Raw genomic sequence first — 11396 nt, 5'->3', positions numbered from 1 at the left:
AAACAACCGATAGGTGAAAGGCTAAAGGGCATTACATCTTGACAATGGAATAATACTCAGCCATAGGAAAGACAAACTATTGATTCATAGAACAAGGTGGATGCATCTTAAATGCACGCTGCTAAATGAAAGAAGTCAAACCCAAAAGGTTACTCATTGCATGATTCAATTTTTATACCTTTCTGGAAAAGGCAAAAAGCTATAGGGAGAGAAAACATAAGTGGTTGTCAAGGGTTGGGGGACAAATTGACTCAAAGTTACTGCAAAAGGGAACTTTAAGGGAGATTAAACTGCTCTGTATGGTATTGGGGTGATGGATACATGACTCCAGGCATTTGTCAAAAACCTATAGAGATATATACCAAAAAGAGTGAACTTTACTTAAATTAAAAAAAAAAATCAACCAGTATGTTTGGTGAGATCCAGATGGAATATAGGCACATAACAAATGAACCAAAGTGCAATACAAACATAAAACACACATTCACTGAAGGGAGTGAGGAAAAAAGAGCTGATCTTGGTAATTCTGGAAAACATTGTTTTGACTCAGTACTGTAAGGCTAAAGGCAAAAAGAATTGTCCTTACACACTGTTCTCAAGTTTTTCTCTCACAGGAGTATGAGTTAGCAGTTCTGAAACTACCTTACATTACACAAATAAGTAATTGATGACAGATACTGGGGCTGGGTTCCTCACTGTCAGAAGAGGAAGTTAACGATAAGGAAGCAGAGAAGGCTAGAATGAACGCTGTGATGCTGGATGAGAGCTGGAAATAACTGTATGAACTCATGTTTATTTATATATTCAATAAAGTCAGATAAACTTACAGATACATGTGTATACATGAGCTAATACACAGACATTTATTTCCTAGTTCTGTCCACTGAGAGGGCACAGAAGCAATGACACCCCAGTACCAATAAGAAGGCTAGTGCCCAGATCTTGGTTTCTAAATACTATTTTCTGGTAAAAGGAACAATGACTCCACACCAAAATGACTGATTTTAGAGCTGGAACAAGGAAGATACAAGATAAGCCTGGAGCATCTTGTTATACTAACAAGTAAGGAAGCTCTAGGGAAAAAAAAATGGGGCCTGTCAAAAGGACACAGGAACCAACCTGAAAAAACCTGAAATGGTAGAGAGGTAACTTAATTATAACCTAAAGAAGAAAATAAAAATCCATAAATTCATAGTGATATAAATAAATGATTGAAGAAATAAATAAATTGGGGAGAAGTGACAAATATTCCTCATAGAAAAATTGAAGGAAATAGAAAATCACCTTTAGAACACAATAGTAATAACTGCACTAGGCAGTATGGCAATACCAGAAGAGAATATGCGAAGGCAAAATTGAGGTTCAAAAGTGTAAAGAGGGGCTTCCCTAGTGGCGCAGTGGTTGAGAGTCCGCCTGCCGATGCAGGGGACACGGGTTCGTGCCCCGGTCCGGAAGATCCCACATGCCGTGGAGCGGCTGGGCCCGTGAGCCATGGCCACTGAGCCTGCACGTCCAGAGCCTGTGCTCCGCAATGGGCGATGCCACAACAGTGAGAGGCCCGCGTACCACAAAAACAAACAAACAAACAAAAGTGTAAAGAGTTAGATGAAACATTCACGGTCAGGATCTTTCTTTAGAAAAAGAAGGCAAAATTAGTTATGTACATGAAGTTGAGAAAAGCAATCACAGCAGTTTCTTAGTTTCTACCTAAGAAACTAGGTAGGGTGGAGCCTGAGAATTTTCTTATTATCAAGCATCTGATGTGAGAGGTACGTTCCATAACTATCCACTTGAAAATTTTTTCTTTCCGTAATAATAACTGTGGCCTCTGATGGTTTAGCCTCAAAGGGTCTCTGTCCAAATATTTATTAGTTCTTGTGGTAGTTTCAACATATGTTCATAAATTATTCATATTCCTCCCTTCTGGAGGTAGAACTCAGTTCTCCTCCTCTTGATTGTGGACTGGGCTTTGTGATTCTCTTCTAATGGGTATAGCATAGAAATGGAAAAATAGTAACTCAAAGGCATCACCTTAACCAAGGTGTGAAGATTAACATCACCAGAAGACAGATCATTCTGATATCATGTATCCTCTGAAATGATATGTTGAGAACACTTCACCTCCCTGGTATTCTTTTCAAAAATCTGTAACAGTCTAATCGTGAAAACATCAGGCAAACCTGAATTGAGGGACTTTCTAACAAAATGCCTAACCAGTACTCTTAAATGTCAAGTTCATGACAAAAAAGGAAAGACAGAAAACTGTGACAGATGGGAGGAGACAAAGGAAACATGCTATGTAAATACAATGTGGGATTGGATCTTGGAATAGAAAATGGACATCAGTGGAAAACTAGGGAAATCCAAATCAGTAGTTTAATTGAAAGTTTAATTGAAAGTACTATGCCAATTAATTAATTTTTTAGCTTTGACAAATGCACCATGGTTATGTAAGATGTTAACACTGGGAGAATCTGCGTGAGGTGTATATGGGAACTCTGTACTATTCTTGCAACTCTTTTGTAAGTCTACAATTATTATAAAATGGAGTTTACTTTAAAAATGAGGAGGAAGAAAGTGCATTCTAGTTAAAGGCAACTGACAGAGCAAAGCACAGAAATAAGGGAACCCCTGGTGTGGTTTTGGAGAGCTGGTGGGAAGGAAGTGGGAGCAGAAAGAGATGGAGAAGTTCTTTAAGCTAGCATATTCCAAAGCATAAATTTTGGTGCAGGGAAAGGCAGAATCCAGATCACATAGGTCCTTTTATATAAGGTGACCATGTAATGTATCATCTGAATTGGGACACTTTTGAGAAGGAAAGGGAGTGCTCAGAGACAGAAGGCTGGAAAAACCAGCCTAAACTGGGGCTGTCCTGGGCAAACTGGTTGTATGATCACCCTATTTATATGCCCTGATAAGGGGCTTGGATTTGATTTTGAGAGCAATGTTTTCCATAATAGATACCATGTAGATCTCTACAGCCATTAAGTATAAAAAAAAAGTTCTATGGTCAAATACATTCAGAAAATACTGGGTTAAAGAAAGTTATACTTGTTTCTTTACCGAAGCATTTCTCAGAGCATTTAATTTACAAACACGCACCTCGAATCTTCAGGAAGGCATCGTAATAAGATTTCCAGACATTTCTCCATAGATGCCCTTCTATGATTCCTCCTCCCAGTCTACACAACCTTTCACTCCTGACCAGCCCCAGCACCTTTATTTTTAAGAAGTACATTTGGGGGCATGTGGCAATCATGGTGATGGCATGAAGCCTGGAGTGATGTTTTCAGATTTGCGCTTCAAATACTCAGTGGTGGCTTTGAGGATAATGACGTTGAGTAGAACTGGAGGTACAGATGCCAATGAGGAAGGTATTGTAGTGGACTGGGACACAGAGCTAAGAGGGCACACAACGATAATAATTGTAGGAGGTAAAATTAGAGATGAACAGACCAATCGTCATGCTATGATGGTCCATATAAGATTTCTGTGGGATTCCTATTAGCTCTATGTTTAAAAGTGAGAGCAAAATCTGCTCTGTGCTTGGCATATAGCTAGGGGCAGAGTGGTCTTAGAAAACAAGCAAACTGCAGAGGGAGATGAGAGGTGCTTAAAAACAAAGCACAATGGAACAAACTCTAGTTTATTAGACATTAATTTAAGCTGACTTTTTTTGGGAGGGTGGTGACACACTGCTCAATATGTGGAATATTAGCACGTGGGATGTTAGTTCCCCGACCAGGGATCAAACCCGTGGCCCCCTGCAGTGGAAGCGTGGAGTCTTAACCACTGGACCGCCAGAGAAGTTCCTAAACTGCCTTTTAATCTAGCACAGATTTCTTAAAACAGCTTTGGTTCTCCCATACATTATAATCAAAAACTTTCACCGGTACACTTGTACCTCTCATTTATCAATAAATTCCTTGCCTTTTTGTATTTTTCCTTTTTGTGTCTTTTACTTCTCTGGCTGTCCCACAAGATCACATGGTGGGCCTTTTAAAAAATATTTTAGCTCAGGGGCTATAATGTGAACAGGCAATTGTCTCCGATTTGCTAGAATTGCTATTCCAAACACTGTAGATACAGCAGTGAAGAGTTCCCTAGCCTACATGGCAGACGTTATTTAGGTGGTATTTATATTAATAAGGACACAAGTATGCAGATAACAATTCCCGCTCAAAGACTTACTTCTGATTTGCCCTTCGAATTCTTTCCAAGAAGACCCAAATCCCCAAAATTACTAGCTCTGAAAAATCCAAATCACAAGCCTTCAGACATAGGGAATTCTTGCAAGTATAAAGGATTTGTTTGGGGAGAAGTGAAATGATCACCTGTTAAATTGGCAGAATTTTTGATCCCTGCTGTGTTCAAGGCACCTGGCTAAGTTTCACTAAGAAGCAGGCTGATGCTCAGGTGGGATACCATAAATATCAGGAACTCTTCTGGAATTCATTTATCCTCTGTACCTCTAAATTTTGCAGGCCTACCTAAACTATACCTTTTTTTTTTTCACTTGAATACAAAGGATACAAAGGAGTGAAACCTTATTCCTAGTTTTCAAAAGACCTGGAAGAAATCCACTCATATTTTGAAACATGAAAAATTGGAAGGAGCCCAGGAGGAGGATTCAGACAACAGAGCTTTGGTCCTCATTCAGTCAGTAACTAGCAGGGTGACCTGAAGAGACCACCAAGTCTCCAGTTCTTCAACAGTGCTTTGTGACGCCCCCTCTCACAGCCCAGGATTCTATCAAACATGATAGGATGTTTGGAAAGCACGGCAGACGCTACGTAAATGTAAATTATTTGCATGATAGTTCCTTGAATGACTGAAATGCCTGTTCCTAAATTTACCAACCACTTCCTAATTTCCAACTCCAACGCACAACTTTCGGTTCTCAATTTACCTGAACTTTCTGTGACATGTGCTATCATAGACCATTCCCTCTTTTTTGAAATGTTTTCCTTCATTCTCTACTACACCTCTTCCTGGCTTACTTCCTATCTCTCTGATTACTCCTTTTCATGGTTTTTCTTCCTCTGCCCTCCCTTAAACACAGAAAGTCCACAACATCCCATCCTTAGGGTCAGTGAGCTCATCTCTTCCCGTAGCTCCAACCAGAACTCTATCCGGAACTCCAGCTCAAATTCTCAAGTACCTGTAGGACACTGGACATCTCTGAGTCTCACTTCCCCAGAATCTTCAACACAACAACACATCCCAAGCTAAACTTACTGTCACTTTGCTCCCTCATTTCACCATCTCCATCCTCAAACTGCAATTGCTTTATCAGCAATCTTAGATCTCAGCTACATCATGTTCTGCTCAGTTTTGTGTCTTAAAAAGAGGAGTCATCTCTTTCATTGTCCATATCTAATTGATTTCCAAGTCTTCTTAAATATTTCTCAAAGCAGTCCTCACCTCCTCTTCTCCAATATATTTGCCTTACTACAGTCCTTCAATATCTCTGATATTGGGAAGATTCTTAATTGGGGGATGCTACCATTGCAACAGCCTCCTAAGTGGTCAAAACTCTCTCTCACTTTTATTTCCCTTTATTTTTGCCCATTCTCCAAAGGTTCCTCCAGAGCATGGAAATATGAGGACATCACACCTTTGCTTTCATAGTTTAACTCCTATTAGATATTCATTTAACATGATATCCAGGCTTTTCATTATATAAACTCCACTTGACTTTCTAGTCTGATGCCCCTCCATTCCACCCACTCTGCTTTAGTCTAATGAAAATTAGAAGAGATCCCTGAGAGTTTGAACTTGCCTGTGATTTTATGAAGTTTTATGTGTTCTTCCTTTTGGCTGGAATGTCCTTTCCCATCTTGTCTTCCCAGTGAAGTCTTACACATTTTTCAGGATTCTATTAACTCTTCCCTTTTGGAATGGTCCCTGATCCCACAGTAAGTCGTCCTCATCTCTGGGCTCCCTCTGTGCTGTGTACAAATCTTTATCACAGCATCTCTTGCAGTGTTCTGGGAAGGATCTCACTCTTTGAGCAACCTGAGGGAAATACTGTATCCTACTCATCTTGATATCTGCAGTGCCTGTCGCAGTCCCTGGCACATGGCAGATTCCCAGTGAACATGTGCTGAATGAATTATATGGTAGGAAGAAATCAAGATTCTGAATTAGGTCATCTGGATCTGTGCTTCTCGTAATTATTTGTGTGATTTTGATGACATTTCTTTGGGTTTCAGATTTTTTCATCTGTGAAATGAGGAATTAGAGTAGCTTTTCTGGTAGGCTTTCTCCAGCTTTAATACTCTATGGCTGAAACTATCGCCTATTACAAAGGCTGATATATGTATATTATTTGATCACAGAATGTTTTATAAAAACTTATGAATATTGAAAAAAAGATTTTTCACATAAAAATTAGAATTTACACTGTATCTTGACAAAACAGATAACTTGATCACATTGGGCCAATTATTCCTAAAAGTCCACAATCGGCTCTAGCTGAATCATGCTGCCCCTTTCGATGGGGTGTGTGCCTTCTGTTTGGCCAGCCTGCCCATCTCTCTCTTGCCCCCTCTTCACAGATGCAGAGTATAAGTTGTTGCTTATTACCACACTTATACCACAGTTTTCTTCTGGAAAAAATGAGAAATAGAAAAATTTTCTTGTTCCCATTTCTCTCTTAAAAGTAGAAAAATGAAAAATAAACGGAGAGCCTCTTATGTTTCTTATCGTTGGTTGACCTCACTCACTTATGCACATATGTATGTATAATTCCAAACAAACTAGAATTTGCTCATGTGGTACCAATTCAAAATATTCTGGTTTTAGTTTTTTTTTCCACCTTAGTCCATCTGGACTTTTGATGTCCTGATGATCCTTTCAGAAAATATTATTGCCTTAATACAGACAAAGGCCTAATTAATTAATTTGGTATTTCTCTCACCTGAAGCAACTGATGCTTTTTATCTAACAATTACTTTATGTTTGAATATTTATCATGAGAACATTCTCTGCTCTTTTCAAATCCTGTTGAAACTACTTCCTGCCATGCAAGGATGCTTCATATGACTTGAGTGTGCTACGAAAACTTGGTTACTAAGTGGGCACACGGAAATGACTCCACTCATTGTTCCTGCTAGAACTGCGTATTTGCGTTCACATTTTTTAATGGACTTGCGAATATGTTCTACTGAGGTTAAGGGTTAGGAAACAAGACAGGCGTGAGTTGATGGGGCTGGCTGAAGACACGAGTCTAGGGAGGCTGGCATCACCTGATAAAGAAAACAGCTGCTCTCCATTCCCTCCTCTTGTTTTTTACACGCAGGATAAGGCGTTCACCATCTACACGTCAGGCCTCAAAGAACACCTCCCTTGCAGTTTTGCTGGAACCCCTATTCCTTAGCTTAGAACCAGAGGGGGCGGGGAAGGGCCGCTGTCACTCAACCCCGCTGGCCAATAAGAGGAGGGATATCCCCGCCTCCTTCCCAGGGAGGGATTGAGAGCATGCGCAGTGGGCGTTCCAGCGCCTCCACCCATCAGCTGAGGCTCGTTGCTGGCGGCTCTGGGGCCCTTGGGTGGCCGGGGCCAGAGAAGGAGAAGGAAGCCGAGGACGTCGGGGTAAGAGGAGTCTCTGGAGGGGGTGTCCCTGGCTGGGCGCCCCGAAAGCGCGTGTCCCCGTGGCTGCCGCGCCACCTTGTTTGTGCGCGTTGTCAGGTGGCCGCCGCCCTGCTCTTCGCGGCAGGCTTTCGGGAGTCGGAGGGCCGGCGCTGCCCCAGCGCCGGGAGCGCGCTCCTCCCCACGCCCCCCGGGCCGGCGCGGGTGCGCGGTGCAGTCCGGCTGGTGCCGCCGGCCTAGTCAGCCCGGCCCGCCCTGCGCCGGCTGCGCCGCAGCCTCGCCGCCTCCCCCGGCCGCCCCGGCCGCTCTCGCTCAGGCGCACCGGCGGGCTGAGCGCTCCGGGGTGGGGCTGGAGCCCGAGCCGCTCCGGCCCAGCTCAGGAGAACGGCTTCTGCCTCACGCTGGACACGAATTGACCTCTTCCTCTTTTTAAGGCTCGGATTTAGAAAACGCGCTTTAAAGTTCTCCTCCCGAATATAGAAGAACTGAAGATATATATTTCTATAGTAGAGGAACCGTATACGTTTATTCGGAGGCTCATCGTAGTTGGTTTTCTATTTGGCCTGGAGACTTTGACACACTACCTTTCTTTGATCTTTTCAGTACCTGTCCTTAGTTGGTTTGCATTAAGCCCTTTACAGCTACATAAAATATTCCAAGATGCCTCTCCACCCCACCTCAGCCCACCCCTCTTGTTTTTTAGGTTGTTACTTCCTTTAAATTCAGACAAAAAGAAAACAAAAATGCCTTTCCCGTCAAATGCTGTATATTTTTTTACTCTCAAGTTTCTTACATTTGCTTGGTTCTTATAGACATACATTAATTTTTGTTTAATTCAGATCAACATATTCTGACCATAATTATATATAATTTAAAGCTTGCTCGGGATCTGGAAGAAAAGGAAATGATTATGAAATGCTGTACTGTTTAGTAATATTGGAGGTGGACGTTTCTTCGGGGGTTGGCCTGATCATCCCCCCTGGTCAGAGACTGATAGCAATGTTTAGCTGTGTCTTGTGATGTGGACACGCCTCTGCTTTGCAGGCCACTTTGAGAAGGTTGTCTCAGACTTGTGACTAGTTAAGAATTATGCTCTAGTTTCAGAGTTAATATGATACCATGTGAACTCATTAACATCTACATTTTTCTTCAGATATTTTACTTTTGCTCCCGATCTCAAAGTCAATCTTAATTTTGGTTATGATCTCAAACTTTAGCCAGGTGCTGCTGGGTGAGAAATTGTATAAAACACCTGCAGTAAGTCTGAATAAGATTTGCCATAATTCTATTTAATTTGAAAGTTTAGTGTGTGTGAAAGAGTGAAAAATAATTCTCGGTATTGTGGACTAAACCCAAATAGTATAATAGTTTAATGGATGGAGGAGCTGAGCTAATGAATGCAGTTAATGTACTTTATGTAGAGAATGCTCATGTCTGTTAGGAGAGTGATCACCCTCACATTCATGGAACATCTATGTCCCTGGCACTGTGGAGTCTACAAGAAGATAGCCTTAGATTAATCTCCAAAGTATATAAACAGCTTATGAAGCTCAATATTAAAAAAACAACCCAATCAAAAAATGGGCAGAAGACCTAAATAGACCTTTCTCCAAAGAAGACATACAGATGGCCAAGAGGCACATGAAAAGCTGCTCAACATCACTAATCATTAGAGAAATGTAAATCAAAACTACAATGAGGTATCACCTCACACCAGTTAGAATGGGCATCATCAGAAAATCTACAAACAAATGCTGGAGAGGGTGTGGAGAAAAGGGAACCCTCTTGCACTGTTGGTGGGAATGTAAATTGATACAGCCACTATGGAGAACAGTATGGAGGTTCCTTAAAAAACTAAAAATAGAATTACCATATGATCCAGCAATCCCACTACTGGGCATATATCCAGAGAAAACCATAATTCAAAAGACACAGGCACCCCAGTGTTCACTGCAGCACTATTTACAATAACCAGGTCACGGAAGCAACTTAAATGCCCATCGACAGATGAATGGATAAAGAAGATGTGGTACATATATACAATGAAATATTACTCAGCCATAAAAAAGAATGAAATTGGGTCATTTGTAGAGACATGGATGGACCTAGAGACTGTCATACAGAGTGAAGTAAGTCAGAAAGAGAAAAACAAATATCATATATTAACTCATATATGTGGAATCTAGAAAAATGGTACAGATTAACTGGTTTGCAGTGCAGAAATAGAGACACAGATGTAGAGAACAAATGTATGGACACCAAGGGGGAAAGCAGGGGTGGTGATGGTGGTGGTGGGATGAATTGGGAGATTGGGATTGACATATATACACTAATATGTATAAAATAGATTACTAATAAGAACCTGCTGTATAAAAAAAAAGATAAAATTCAAAAAAAAAGAAAAAGAAGATAGCCTTGTCTCTCTCATGTTTATGTTCCAGAGGTAGGGATAGATAATAAATGATATACGAACTAGATCATTTTAAATGGTGATTAGTACTATGATGCAGTAGGTTAGATCAGCAGAGTGACAGAGTGGTGACTTCTCACTTCAAATCAAAGTGAATATGAAATGCTTCTCTAGCACGTGATGAGACTTTGCTGGGGAAGCGGAGCAGGTCACATGGAGATCATGGGAAGCGCCCTGCAGGGAGAGGAAATGGCAGCAAGCAGTAGTCCAAGGCAGCGATAAGCCTGGGACATCCTGGATCTGAAAGAAGGCCCTGGAGTTCACTGTCTTAGAAATGGTAATATTTACCCTCAGACTGGGTGTGTGTTCTTAGGAAATAGGTACATTTATTCATTCTACAAATATTTATTAAGCACCTATTGTATATCCAGATGCTGAGAGTAGAGCAGTCCACAAAATAGACCAAAAAAAGAAAAATCAAAACTGAAAACAAAAAACCTGCCCTTCTGGGAACTTATCATTTTGGAGCACAGGGTGGAGGGAAGTCCTGAGCTTTATGCTGGTGCTCACCATTAAGAAAGTGAAACTGACTGTTTCTGTTGCTTTATCCACACAGGATTTATAGAGCATGAGATTTATGTTAATGGGAATCTTAAGGATTCTACACTGTGTCCAGTAGCAACTAGGGGTAATGTTTGACACTCAAGATTTCTTTTTAAAATTCCCTTTGTTCTTTTATCTGTGCTCTGTAGAAACAGTCTTGAGAAGATTCTCAGTATGAGTATTGCACCTTGATCCCCTCTTCCCGTCTTTCTCTTTATAGTGTTTCTATATCCTCATAGCAGGCTAATTATTGAGATTTTTGGTGAGCACTGTTCAATAGAACTTTCTGCTGTGATGGAAATGTTCCATACGTGAGCTATCGTAGCCAGTGGCCACACGTGTGATAGCTGAACACTTGATAGTGCAGGTATAGATAATGAGTTACTGTTATTCTGAGCAATAAAACTAGGAATTCTGAATGGGCTTTCAAAGTATACAGCAAAAGTACTTTAGTGCATCTTAGCTCTGGGCTAGGTGCTGGAGACTGATGTGGAAAGCAGACATCAGAATAACTTGGTTGATGTAGCCTGTGTGCAAAGATCGTACACTGTTAAGTCAGTTTATAGTTAGCTGTCTATCTGTCTGTTTATATACATATATTTTAAAGTACAGTCAGTTATTTGGATCCTTTATTTCTCATATCTCATCATCAGGAGAGCCAACCACTGTTGTATTTTAGATATCACTGTTAGCAGAATAAGAGAGAAGAGGTGTAAGCTGTTCGGCAGTGTTACCTTGATCCATGCATGTAGTTATCCCAAGCTGAATTCCTCATCTTCCTTGTGAGTTT

The 11396-nt window shown here is 41.0% G+C and overlaps 1 protein-coding gene across 1 annotated transcript in view; it reads left to right on the top strand.

Annotated features, from left to right (window-relative positions):
* Positions 1-7498: 7498 nt before the first annotated feature.
* STX7 (syntaxin 7) overlaps positions 7499-11396 on the top strand; it is a 49298-nt gene continuing 45400 nt past the window's right edge. Inside the window, exon 1 of the mRNA XM_079939524.1 lies at positions 7499-7596. The gene's annotated coding sequence lies outside the window, so the exon portion shown is untranslated. The remainder of the gene's footprint in view (positions 7597-11396) is intronic.

Source organism: Stenella coeruleoalba (assembly GCF_951394435.1).
Source record: "Stenella coeruleoalba genome assembly, chromosome: 12".
Lineage (NCBI taxonomy): Eukaryota > Metazoa > Chordata > Mammalia > Artiodactyla > Delphinidae > Stenella > Stenella coeruleoalba.
The sequence above is the reverse complement of the archived record's forward strand: the minus strand, read 5'-3'. Positions and strand labels throughout refer to the sequence as shown.